Raw genomic sequence first — 14,529 nt, forward strand, 5'->3', positions numbered from 1 at the left:
TTCTGTGAAGTTTTCTTCAATCAAATCAGGCGATTTTACACTTTTCAGGCAAGGGCGTTCATGTCAGTCTGCCACTTGCAAAGACTGAAACTAAGGAGATTTTGTCTCCTTAGTTAAGCTCAGATTATTTTTAGTTTTAGTTCACTAAAATGATTTTTACATTTTAGTTTAAGTTATTAATTAGTTGTAGTTAACTATAATAACCTTGATACCATGTCTTACAGGGTGCATAGAACCCACAGGCATGAATCACTTCAGATTCAGGTAAAGAGAATAAATGTTCTGACTAAAAGTTTTGAATAAAATCAAGAACTTTCAATGGACTTAAACTGGACGAAAATGATTTTTTTCTGTCAACCTAAAACTAGACTAAAACTTTAAAGGTCAGAAATGAATAAACTGTGACTAAAACTAAAGGGATTTCAGTTGGAAGACTAGGACTAAGACAAGATTTAAAATAGTTCATGAAGGATGCCTGTTGATAATTGGTTGTGATCACATCATACGGCTATATAGGCCTCTTAGTTTCCTTAGAACCACTACTTTAGCTTTCACTGAGAAGCGACAGCCAGTAGAATCAGGGGGGAAATTTTGTATAATAAAATGAAAGTGTGTTAGAACTGACTCACATATCCCAAATTGTGGCTATTCAGTGCTCTTCCTACCTTTCCATTTTTCCTATAATGTCACTGTGAATGGAGCTCAAAACTGAACACAGCACCCCCTCTCTTACAAGAGTAGACAGAGCTTCAGGGAGACTCTGTCATATGTCAACCTTGGAGCCTTTACTCAGCTTTGACAGCCAAAAAAAAAAACAAAAAGAACTCATTGTGTATTTTGTTTCATTCTTTTAAAACACCCCTGACACATGTCCAGCTATTGTGGTGTGGGCAAAAAACCTGCAGATTAAAAATAGATTCAGGTAGAGCAAAAACATGCATGAAGAAGACATTACAACATAAACGCATGCTATTAAGGACTGAAAGCATTGCATACAGTATATTCAACAACTGCTACAAAAACAAATGTCACAAGAACAAGTATACAAGCTGCTGTGTGTAGGCTGTAGATAAATGGATGCATACAGTCAGGTTTTTACTCCCTATTCCTAGCCCGAGGTGGTTTTAAATGATTGAAATTGGTATCACATCCAAGCCTTCATGGCACAGCTTCAATTGTGCCCTTTTATCTAGAAAGAATCGCTGAGAGTCCTGGAAATGTTTCTGACTTCAGCATGGATTAGCATCAAATCTGCAGAGCTGCCCCGGTGTCACTTGTGATTAGGTGTCCTCCAAGAAGATCCGCAGGAAAATTTGCAACGCCCTCTGTACCCCGAACACCCCGGCCACATCGCGAAGCTCCTCATTGGTTAGATAATCAGAAAAGATATGAGCAGAAGTGATTGTTGGGAAATCCATACACAGGGCTTTTGAAAGATCATCAGTGAGGGAATGAAAAGTGGAATGGACAGAGTGCAATGATATTAATACTGCTACTAATAATGTTATAACTTTGCACCATATCATTTTTATCATTCCTGACAGTAAAAGGGACAAAAAAAGTGCAGGAACAACAACAACAACAACAACAACAAAAAAACAATTCAAAGAGGGGGTAAATATATAATGATATCTCTGTAAAAAGGCCTATTCTATTAAAAATAGCCTCTGACATTTCTTTGCATGCGTGGAGTCTTGTTGTTAATAAGGTACCCTAGAAGAAGCACAGCATGATATTGGCAACGGAAAGACTGCATAACTTTTAGCATGAGCTCTACACTTCAATCAGTGAATCTATGGGTTATCTTTTCCACGCATGCAGATGGTGATTACATACAAAAGACAAAAAAAACCTCAACAAAATCAGAAAAAATGCTGGACAAATACACCGTACCATGCAAAAGATTTAGGCATGTTTGGGCCAAAAACTGAGGCTTAAGGAAGGTGTATGATTGCAAGATAGTCTGCCTGAGGGCACCATCGCGCGGGAAGGAGGATTGACACAACCCTGGCTATGCTCTGGATGTCCTTGCATATTACCAGGAGCATGGGAATATAATCTGTTGACCCTGGTCGTTCTGAGGGTGTCCCATGGGCCTGAAAACTGCCGGAAGTTTTCAGGTGTATCACCAGGGATGAAAGGCTCAAACAAAAGAAATACTGTTGAACTTGGCCATGGCTGCTGGGCGTCACGTGTGTGTGTTGACATGCATTTAGCTCGATTCTGGCTGCCCCCTTACCTGGCAAATCAGGCCCTGTCAGCACAAAAACAGAGGCTGTAGGCACCGTCCCTTAAGCTGTTTCCGTGTAAGTACAGAGGATTACTAATTTTCCTTTAACCAAACAACAGGCAGAGGTGGGTTATTTCAAGTGTGAATGCAGAAGTGCACTTTTTAAGTGCATTTCCCCCTCATAATGAGGAATTTATTAATGAAAACAAAATGTTGGTTTTCTGTTTGGTATATACACCTTTTGACAGTCCTCAAGTCAAAATAAGTGCTGATTGATTGAATCAACCTATGAAAGCCACCATGACAAGATATGACCCGTTTCAGTTACAAAAATTAAGAAAATCTCTCTTAAAAACTTTAGAAAAATTGAAGACAATGTAAGACCTCAATGAAAAAGATGTATAACGGTCACTTTTAGATTAATATAGATATTTCAGCTCAAAAATTCTGCCTAATAGGTTGATTTGTCAAATTTGCATACAAGTTGCAGAGATAAGGCAAAATTGCAAGGTCTCAAACATGTGCAGATTGTTTGATATATTTGAAAGTACTGGACAATTACAGCACCACAGGACTAAATCACCCCCTCTCTGTTTTTACTCTTTACTCTTTCACCCTTCATTTTCTGAACAGTGGCAAAGTTATGCTTGAATAACAAAGGGCTTCAGCCAAACGTCTACCACAATGTTGGAAAAGTGTCTGGCAACAGTGAAAAAAAGCCTACAGCTGAGACAGGATCCGGCCCATACCTTAAAAAAACACCTCTAGACTGTGAGTGCTATGAGTTCTGGCAGGAAATGATCTTTTGCCATCCATCAAACCCTGATTCATCCACCAGACTGCCAGATAGTGAAGCATGATTCATCACTCCAAACTTCCTCTACCACTTTTGTAAAGCCTCTCCCATTCAACTGCTCTAGTGTCCTGATGCTGAGAGCTTTACACCACTCGAGCTGACACTTTGCATTGTACATGACCATGGGAGGCTTGCATGCAGCTGCCCGGCCATGGAAACCAATTTGATGATCTTCCCACACACAGTTAATGTGCTGATGAGGCACTTTAAAACTTTGTGGTGGGTGACGCAACAGATGATGGGTGATTTTACGCAGCACGCACTTCAGCTCTTGTTGACTCTACACTGAGTTTGCACGGCTAAGCTTGTGGTGGTGATTCTAATTCTCAATTAAAAAAAAACTTAGAGTCACAGTGGGGCTGTTCTAGCAGGACTAAAGTTTTTTTATTTTGTCAGGTGGCAGAGGCCACCAATGAAAGTGAAAATGTTATTTCAAGGATGCGTATTATCTATGCTGCATATTTAAGGTTTTGTGGCCATGTTGATAGATGGATGGACGTTCATGTAGGCTGATCCAGGGTATTGTTGTTTGTACGAAATAAAAACAAAAAAATCGTGAAAAATTCAAAGCTATTATAACCTTGGTTGGGAGGACAATAGGTTCTACACTCCTATAGCCTCAAGAGGGCTTAAAGGAAAATAAACCTATATGAATCCCCCATGTGACCAGTAGAATAGGGATGTCTCAACAATATTTACATTTCAATCCTCTTCAAACGAATCTCTAAGGACACGAGACTCTGTAATTTTACTCCACGTGTGTTTGATGGCCACTTGAGGCCACGCAAGGACTTAAGAGAGCACTGGTTCTGGCTATAAGCACGCTGAGCCCCACTGGAGAGCTGTTGCATAACCAATGACAGCCCTCAGCGGCTGATGCATAATCACGACAACCGTCCTGGTGTGCTGCTGATACAGTAAATAATAGTTAGAGAGGAGACGAGTGGACAGGAAAGACAGAGGGTCACGGGTCAGGCGTGCCTGCGTCAGAGGTTTTGTCATTTTAAAATGCACAACATATTAGAGGGATATGACCATCCTGAAAAGACAACAAAGTTATAGTGTTGGAGAAAAGGTCATATGTAGAGACAGAAGTCAAAGTTGAATTTTTCTCAATTTAAGAGAAAATGATACTGTGCCTGCAAAGATTTTAATTTGATACTTAAACGCAATCAAAGTTGGGACAGAAATAGCAGTTTTACATCATTACCTGTCCATAAAACACCACCTAAATCAAACTGTTTCTGGAAGCTGAGCAGATTTATAGTCCAGTTTATTACAGTGATCTCACCCCTGTACAAAGACAAACTCTCCTTGCATTATTGTTACCAAATATGGACTCTGATTTCTGACCTCACGTGTGTTGCTACAACCTTCTATGTCATGAGGAGATGGTGAATAATAACTCAGTTATCTGAATGTAAAACTAAACTTACACCAATGATTTACCTAATGGAAAAAAGCAGCACATCTGCCCTGGAGGCCTGATTTGTGTCTGTACAGTTAATGGTAGCTGTTGTTTATGCTGTCCAGGTATTAAAATATCATGCAATAAATCCAACTTCAGTTAAACAGTGTGTAAACAAAGCCAGTAAAGGTGACCCATTTGTTCAACAGGATAGGCTGCACAACACTTACAGGAACACTGTTAATAGCTGCAAGTGGTCACACAAACCGTAAAACTGACAATTTGTAGGAGCTGTTATGAACAAATGATTATACAAATATGAATACAGCAGCTACTCTACTCCACAGTGAGCCTCAACCTTCTGTACACTGAGAGAATATGCTTATTTCTTTCAGAAATCATGGCACAAGCTGAGCAATAACATACTAGATAGATGCTAGAGATTGTTCCGTTATCATTCAACATTCACCCAGGTAAAAGTCAGACAACTTTTGTCCTCCGAATCATCAATCTTATCCACACAGATGCTACTGCTGTATAAGGCTGTTGGAATACATTTCGGGGTTCGAATATAATAAGAATATTTTAAAACTCATTAATATTAGAAAGCTGAAGTTACTATTTGAGTGTGTTTTTAAAATATGTTTGCCGTTTATAATTGTTCTTGAGTCTCTCCTCTCTCTCCTTGGCCTCTACTTCACCCATATGTAGGTGTAGGAACCAAATGTTTTGTCACATGACATGATAAACAATAAAGTTTTCAAACCAAAACACAGGTGTAGCAATGGCAGCCATTGGGGATGTTTGGGGATGTTTATCATCAAGGTGGTGCACACGCTGGTGGTGATTTGGCACTTGAGGCTTTGCTACATCAAGAGATGCTGATGGACGAGAGTTAAACCGCGATGCCCACTGACAGTAACCCGCTGTCGCAGTGGAAAAAGTTCCGGTCCTCTCCTGTCCCTGCTGGCACACAGTTACCTGTGCATCCTGAGCACCTCCGTCAGGGCGGAGAGGGTTTTTTCCACGACTGGGACTATAGTGAACAAAAAAACACTCTGTTCTTGATTCAGAAAATGTGGATCGCCTCATGTTTTTAGGTAAAAGCATGTAGGGACAAGATAGTACCAACATTTTTTAAAATGTTTTGTTCATTATAAACATGATGTCATCACCACCGTAAGCGGCGTGTTTTAGTTCATTTTTGTTTGACAAAAAAATGTGAACGCACTTTATTATTTTACAATGAGTTATTTCCTATGATTTCAAATTAACCTACTGTGGTACTGGGTTCACCAGAGGATTTGTGTTCAGACATGGTTTCTTAATAAACAAATTGAATTGGTCATGATTAGAAGCCTTTACGTAAAGCATAGACTTCTCAGCATCCAAGTCAAATGGATATTAAGCTTAATATCACAGCTGCTGATCCATTAGGGGACTAAAATGAGCGCTGCTAGCATAAAAAAACAGTGGTTGTGGACTCTTAAGGCTGTAAGGTGCAGACAACCTCTGCTCACATTAAGATAACAAAAACCAAGAGCAAACCGTACAGAGCAGGACAAATTTTTGCCATGTTTGCACCGGAGTTTAACACATAATGCATGCTATGTGAACAAAACCCTGAGATGGAGGAGATAAGTTTTGCAAATGACGCACTTTTTTGGTGCTACTAGCAGTGGCAGTCCATTAATGGTGTAAGCCCCCAATCTTTTTATCTGCATTATAACTTAGCACACCATCTTATTTAGTTCATATTATCTAACTACAACTCAATAAACAATGAAAAGTTTTTACATTTCTAGAAGATTTTTGAGAACAAAACCAAGTTCAATTGCTCCCTTTGGAAAAACATCTAATAAGCTCTTGGATAATTTTCTGATGTTTACTGTATTTTTTTTTTCTAAAAAAGAGCAACATATTGTAGACATAAAATCAGTCATGAGTACTAAAAGGTACTCATATTATGGTGATTTCTGACCTGAGTGTCAGCAGGTGGTCTTTTCTCTGAGAAAGCCCGCATGGTGCAGATGTACATGTTATATAACAGCACAGAGTCACGAGGTCACACTTATATCAGTGTGAAGTGTACGCACAGGTGAGCATTGCTGAGCTGTGATCATGAATAATTGTGGGGTTGGACTGATTCTGACTATTAAGCTGCCATGCAGAAAGGTGGACAGTTCTCACATGATGCTTTTTAATCAAGCTGTGACCCGCCTTGCTCTGTTCAGCTGACACAGACATGTGACATTTCAGCAGCCAGGGATGAGCTGCGTGTACATAAAGTGCTCCATCGTCACCTTTCCCTCCCGCAGGTCCTACTCCTCACACCACTGGACACTGGCTGTCAATCAAATGTTTCTGGGCCGTTCAGCATGAAATGATAATGCTCCTGGGTACTCATATTTTTTTCATGGCTGCCACAGATGTTGTGACTCTTCAAGGACACATTTTGAGAAATACAGGTCCACTGTAGATCAGAACAAAGCCTGCAGTATGTGCATTAAATGAATGGTATTACAGAATGGAAACGGTGATTCTTACTTACTTTAGTAAAGGCTAAAAGGCTATAGGCTCACGTGTTCCAGAATATGATCTAATGAGAAAATAACCTTTTAAAACAATCTTTTCAGTATCAATCTGAGTGACCACAGAAAAAAATAACAAAAAATGGACTTAGCAGTGTTAAAACTTGAGATGTTGAACTGGGCACCTCTTCTTGCACTGCTCTGAAGCCAAAAGTTTTAGTTGTTTACGAGGCGTACGGAGTTCAAAAGGTCAGTTCTTGGCAGACAGCACAAAATCTGAAACATAAGTCTGACCAGACTTAAGATGTTGTCTGTTTGTGCTTGTCCCTAAGTGGGTTTAAATCGTCTTTCTGCATATCCACTTCAGTCAACAAACTCCACAACATGCAGTTTCTGTGCAGCTGTAGCTCTTTTAGCATCATCACCACGTGGAGTTTGCACTCCCGCTAGCTAACAGTGTAGTAGTTAAGCTCTCAGACTACAGTGATAGTTGTGAAGTACCGATGCACAGTCTGTGAGCTCGGCTGCCAACTTCCATTGGCACTTTCTATCTTCAGTAGAGGAGTCTTTAATGAAACCAGCACTCCCAAGGTTAAATTATTTAACATTACAACACTGTTTTCTTCCAAAGCAGGATTGTGACCCAATTAGGGAGAAAAAAGCAGTATGGAGGTGGAAAGTAATAATTACATTTTCTACAGTTACTGTACTTGAGTAGCTTGTGTGCACTTGTACTCTTTTTCGGTACATTTTGAAATCAGTACTTCTACTAGAGTATATTTTGGGGGAAGTACTGTACTTGCTCAAATTTAAAAAATATCAAGTATTGAGAAAGACTACAACTCAAAGTCAAAATAAGAAGGTTCCTGCTCTCTGTCAAAGTCATGAAATGGTCCTGTTGTTTGACTTTGAATGCACATAATGGTCTGTACAAAGCAAAAGAATGATTCCACATGACATCTCACACAACTATTGCTTTTCACTTCATCATTAAGGTGTGAGTTTATCTGAAAAACCTGGTTGGAGATCCAAATTCTCATGTGCAGCCAGGGAGAAACTATTTATAGGCTTGTGGGAGGAATTTCAAAATAAAAGCTTAGCTTGAAGGTGACTATATTGATCGATGTTCTGACTATCCATCTGATTGGGTAATTAATCAACCAATAAATGTAAAGGAATTAAAAATTAAATACAAAAATTAATTGACTGACAAAAGTATATAAAAATTCAGATTTAAAGATGTACAATCTTAACTTTTTATATTTATGTCAGTTTATTTATTTCATATATAGTATCACTACCAGTGTAAATAACCGGCTTTATCACGATATATTGATTCTTTCCACAAGTATACAATTTTTTTTTTACGATGTGACGAAATCTGCCATGATACAGTTTATTATTTTTGTTTTATTATAATCTCAATTATGTTAAATGAACAAATGGGAACAGAGTGAGCTCATAATGGGAGGGAAAGAGGGGGAGGATATGAAGAGAGCCTGGACGTCAGACAACAATCACTGTATCCAAGGAAGCCTTAAAAATCTCACTTTTGCCTCTCCTTTTAGCTGCAGAGCCTGTATTAGACACCACTCGCACTATTAAAGCCATGGGTAGATGGCGAGGGGAGCTCTGATTTTGTCCATAAACTATCTTTACGACTTTTGTATATGGATTAAAAGTCAAGAGGCCAACCCAAGGGCAGTCTATTTCTAAAATATCTCCAAACACCTGAGAGAGAAGTATATATCCTCTTTATCTTCTTAATCTTGACTGGTAGCTGTTAGCAGTTGCTTGTTTACTGCTATCTTGTTTGAAAGTTCAGGATGACGTGCAGCTGGGCCGGACTTATCAAACAGGGCATGAAGAATTCCAAAATATAAGCGTAACTTATAGATGAGGGTGTAAATCAAGCGGCAACCCCCGGTCCAGAAAAATGAAGCCAATGCAGAAGTGCAAAAAATTGCTATACCATGAGTGACCACTTGAGGCTGGCTGCAGGAACACCAGAGGTCCCGTCTGGACACCTGTTAAACAGCCGGTTTTGACACTAGAAATAAACTGGTTGACAGTCTGGTTCAAAACACCAAACATGTCTCATTAGCTAGTGTCTTATTGTGCTCCCACTGCACGGGGGTTGAATTTTTTTGTACCATGATCATTTGGATTATATTTAGGATGAAAGCTGATTGGCGCATCTCATTTGATTGACAGATAGCTCGGCAGGCAGAGGCTCTGTTTCTGTCAACCGGAATGCTAGCTATCAGGCTGACAGGAAGTTGCGCTTAGTGGGCGGGCTGTTAGGTTGATCCAAAGTTCTGTTAAGGCAGCGATTTCAATATGGAAGCCTCCACAGATTGGCTTCAAGAGCCGTTTGAGTCCACCCATTGTAAGCAGACGACTAATGTCACAAGGGGTTTGTCCAATTCTTTCTACAGTCTATGGTGTAAATCAATGTTTAGACTTTCTTTTGATTTGATTGACAAATGACCAACCAATTGATCCACATTGATGGATCATTGCACCCCTCAGTAATACACACAGGGGATTGTTGAGTGATTCATCCAAGTAAGTTATATTTTGGGTCTCTTTACCTTGTAACAGCAACCAGTTAAAACTAACTTAAGTTACCAAGTTTGAAACTGCTAGAGTTGAAGCCTAAAATGTGAATGTGAAACATGGTAGAAAGGATGATACATTTGAATGAAGGATTGGCTATCACAAGCTAATTCATGCTGCATTACATCAAGATACAATCTGATACAATACTCGAAATGAAACCCATTACAGCAGCAGTGTCTTGATGGTGATTCTGCAATAAAGACAATCATATACAATGTGTAATAGTCAATAGTCTTCTTCTTTGTCCCATTCACTTCTGCTGATGGTGGTGTTATTTTTGTCACCTTGAGCAGTCATGACTTGGGGACTCAGTCAGTCAAACAGGCATAGAACAACAAATACACTATTTAGATCAAAATATTGGCACAGCATCTTGCCATAAGCATATTTGTCTGATTCAAATGTTTTGACTTATTCATTAAAAATACAGTGTACAATGCACGTAGGCACTGCCTGGACAGCCCAGATATTGGATTTATAAGTCAATACAGCTCATACATCAAATTATTTTCCCATCATAAACACAGTTCTCCCAGTGTTTTCATGCTGTGAAGTTATCCTGAACTTTAAACACTCTAATTCCTGGAAATCCCAACAAACAGCTCCCTAGTTTATGAGACTTGCACGTAGGCAATCTGCTGCTGTCATGAGAGCTTAACAGTTTTTCCATTCACTTGAAATTATGATCACTAAATGTTCAGTGTCAGAGCTGAGAGGTTTTACTGTCGTCTGCAGCAAGAGGAGACACTCAACGAAGAGTCATTGAGTAGATGACTCCTTGATCTCATCAACAAGAATCCCAGCACACTACACCACAAGAGAGAAGCTTTAAGATTATTTTCTCCCTTCAGTAGGGCATCAGGGTTTTTTTTTCTTTAATTCTGGGTTTTGAGAAAGTCTAAATTTGACCTCAGCTGGGACAGCATCCTCCTGGAAAGTGGACTGCTCTAATTTTAAGCAACATGAGGCCGCAGAGGGGGACATTAGACTGTGGCCCGATCATTAAACTATAAATGAACTATTTACAGGAATATGGTCTCTGCCTCCCCCTGCTGTTTCCTGAGGATGATGCAGTCTTTAAAAATCACAACCATTCTCCTATTCACCTGCAGGAATGGGAACAAACTTTGCTTCAATTGCATTGGTAATGTCAAAATCAATCATAAATCAATAACTGCGCAGACAAAAGCCAAAGATGCAAACAAATTCTGAATGTTTTCATGTCCATTATCAAATCATAATTCATTAAACTTCAAATATCAAACTAGTTTGGTTTCTAAGGTAAATTAAAGTAGTTCTAATCTAAGCAAGGAGGAGCTTTAATGTCCTATTCTAAGATTATTGTCATAAATGCATTTCTTTTTTTTTTTTTTTTGCTTAGGGAAGTAATTCTGTTAAAAATGTGGTTGATCATGGGTTAGAATATCTTAAAATTTTCAATTCTGTCTGAGCCCTCTTATAGTTTATGTAAATAAATAAAAGGCAAAAATTTCCATTTCCATGAGCATGTGGTATGAGGCAAGCTACAGCTACAGAATTTTACTCAGCTACTTATAACAGGGTCATATGGCAGTCCATCTACAGCACATAAAAAATGAAGCAATTCTAAAATTTAAATTATGAGATAGTAAGTCCTAATTATTAGATAAAAGTCATTATGAGTATTAAGTCATTTTTGACAAACATTTTAAGACATAAAAAAGTAGAATTATGAGCTAATAAGGCAAAATTATAATAAAATATTATTAGAAAGGAAGCCATAGTTATGAGATAAAATGCTGAATTCATGAGAATGAGAGTTAAAATAATGAATTAAAAGGTTGAAATTATGAAAACATTAGTTAGCATTATGTGTTAGCGAGTCAAAATTAAGAATGAAAAAGTCAAAAAATATGAGAGAGTAAGTCATTATTATGACACAAATAGTTACACTTATGAGATTATAGTCGAAATCATGATGTGAAAAAAAGATTTAGATAGTAAATCAAAATTATGAGTTCATAGTCATACTTATAGATTAAAAGGACAGAATTATCAAAAAAAGTCCAAATCAAGAAATAAAAAGATCTAAATTATAAGAAATTAAGTCATAACTATAACAGAAAAAGACAAGATTGTGAGATAAAAGTCTAAATTGGGAGATTTAAGTCAAAATTATGAAAAAGTGAGACATAGCATATATGAGATTTTGTAAAATGAAAATCATGTGATGGTGAATTAAAATTAAGAATTAAAACATCAAAATTATGAGAAAGTTAGTCATTATTATAAATGTGATACAAAAGTCGAAATTATGAGATACTTGCCTAAATAATTAGGGAACAAAGGTCAAAATATTCAGATAGTGAGTCAGAATGCTTAATCAAAAAGTTTAAATAATGATTATAAAGTCATATAGGAGATAAAAATTAGAAATCATAAGAAAGTACATCATTATTATGATGTAGAAAGTCGAAATTATATGATAGTAGTCTAAATCATGAGGGGAAAAGTAAAAATATTGAGACAGTTAATCATAATTCTGAGATAAAAAGTTAAAATTATGAGATAGTGATTCAAAATTCTAAATTAAACGTCAGAATTATGAGGCAGTCAAAAATATGAGACAGTGAGGCAGAATTCTGAGATTAAAAAACATTTTGACAAGTTATCTCCCAATTTATATTTTTGATCTCATAATTTATACTTTTTTATAATCTCATTATGACACTCTCACTGGTAATATCTTTTATCTCATAATTTTTTTTACTTTTTGTCACATAATCATAACTTAATGCCTCATAGTTGGCATAATTTAGACTTCTATCTCATAATGTTGACATTTTATCTCATAACGTCAACGTCTTGTCACAGGATGTCGTTTTAATAGCTGTTATTTCAAATGTGTATTCAAATTGATTTATCTATTTTCTCATGATAAAGCTGAAAAGTTTTGGTGTAACAGCACTGTGACGCAGTACCAGCACACTCATAAAAATAAAGATAAAAAAAGAGCCGGTACATTAAAGTAAGTGTTGTATGATCCTTTCTCAATCACAATGAATTCCATATAAATGATTTGAAGTGAACAAATGCGCATTAACGTTTACATCAGCAACAAACCATAAAAATTAAAATTGGAGCCACCACAAAAATCCTCTCCCTCCTGAACACAACGGAAACAGACAAACGCCGCTCTTGCTAGCCAGCTAGCTAGCTAGCTAGCTAGTTAGTTAGTTAGCTAAGGTTGAGGTAAAGTTGGCAACCAGACATTTAGGTCTTTAAATTATTTCTACTAAATATGTTTACTCACGGTGTTTGAGGCATGGTGGAACCTCTTAAACGTCCCCAGTCTCTTCTTTGACGGTGACCCCACGATGTTGTCAGTTAGCAGTGGCGCCACTGCTAACTGTGGGTGAGTCAGTTTATATCCGCTCTCCCTTATTTTGCTGAAATTAAGTATCTAACCGTCGTTTAGGTCTGACATAACCGAACAGGATGAACTAACTTTTTTCCCAGAATCGAATAAACACTTTACCGCTGCATATTAAGACTTTTCAATCAACGTATGGTCTGGTAAGGTGCTCTGCAGTTTCCTCCCTCCATGAACTTTCAGCAGTTGAAACAACAAACCGAAGCGACTCATCACTGCACCGTAAATAGGCGCGAAGGCGGACAATGACAGTTGGTACCTGGTTCGAAAAACATCTTTCCATTGTTTGTTTCATGAATTTTCTCCACATATATGACTTTGATGTGGACTGAAACTGACAGATAATATATGTTAAATGTTGGTGCAGAAAGTGTTGGTAGCTCAAAAGTTTAAAGAGAATTTAATTTAAACAATTTTTTTTTAAATATGTGATTAAAACACTGAGTGGGAGGGGCAACAGGGCAAAAAACAGGGCTACCTTGGCCTTCTCAGTGAGTCTTGATTATTGTGCCCTGCAGGTAATAGTTCTTTTTTTTTCATCTTATCGTGACATTTCAGGTGTTGGGGTTGATATTTGGGAGGCAACAGATGAAGTAAAATAGACTTCAGAGCGCTGGTGTCTTTTACGTGTCTGTTCCAAAATAGAAGTATATGGGGCTATTATTTTTGGAAAACTATTTGCAAATGTGCACAAGGATCTGTACACAAATCTGCAAATGTGTAGATAATTTTAGAAATGTGTGTACAGATCTGCAAATGTGTGCAAAGGTTTGTGAATCTGTCAAAAAAATTACAAGACTGAGACCGGTGGTGTAGCCTACATATTACGGAGGCTGACACCCACAGAGGTCCATTATATCAAATCAAAAAAGAAGCTCTAGCAGCAACATGGGCCTGTGAACAACTCAGCTCATATCTGCTAAGCTGTGAACTCACAGTGAGAGCTGATCATAAATCCTTAATCCCACTGCTAGGCTCTCAGCCTTTGGATGGTCTACCTCCAAGAATCCTCAAATACAGACCAAGACTGTTGAGGTTTAACTATAAAATCATTTATGTTCCAGGCGAACAGCTGGCCACTGCTGATGCTCTCTGAAGAGCCCCCCAAGGACTAGACAACAGTGAGGCTGAACAGAACAGAACAGTGCATAGAGAGCTTCATGGAATGGGTGTCCGTGGCAGAGCAGCTGCTTCCAAGCCATACATCACCAAGTGCAATGCAAAGTGTTGGATGCAGTGATGTAAAGCACACCGCCACTGGACTCTAGAGCAGTGGAGACACGTTCTCTGACTGCATTGCGGCAAGTGTAAAGTTCGGTGGAGGGGGGATTATGGTGTGGGGTTGTTTTTCAGGAGCTGGGCTTGGCCCCTTAGTTCCAGTGAAAGGAACTCTGAATGCATCAGCATACCAAGAGATTTTGGACAATTCCATGCTCCCAACTTTGTGGGAACAGTTTGGGGATGGCCCCT

General features: G+C 38.2%; 1 long non-coding RNA gene across 1 annotated transcript in view; it reads right to left on the reverse strand.

Moving 5' to 3' along the window:
* Positions 1-13,269, reverse strand: part of LOC121521731 — a 42,789-nt gene extending 29,520 nt beyond the window's left edge. The window contains exon 1 of the long non-coding RNA XR_005992884.1: positions 12,940-13,269. This is a non-coding gene — a long non-coding RNA (uncharacterized LOC121521731). The remainder of the gene's footprint in view (positions 1-12,939) is intronic.
* Positions 13,270-14,529: the final 1,260 nt, after the last annotated feature.

Source organism: Cheilinus undulatus, linkage group 14 (genome assembly GCF_018320785.1).
Source record: "Cheilinus undulatus linkage group 14, ASM1832078v1, whole genome shotgun sequence".
NCBI classification, from domain to species: domain Eukaryota; kingdom Metazoa; phylum Chordata; class Actinopteri; order Labriformes; family Labridae; genus Cheilinus; species Cheilinus undulatus.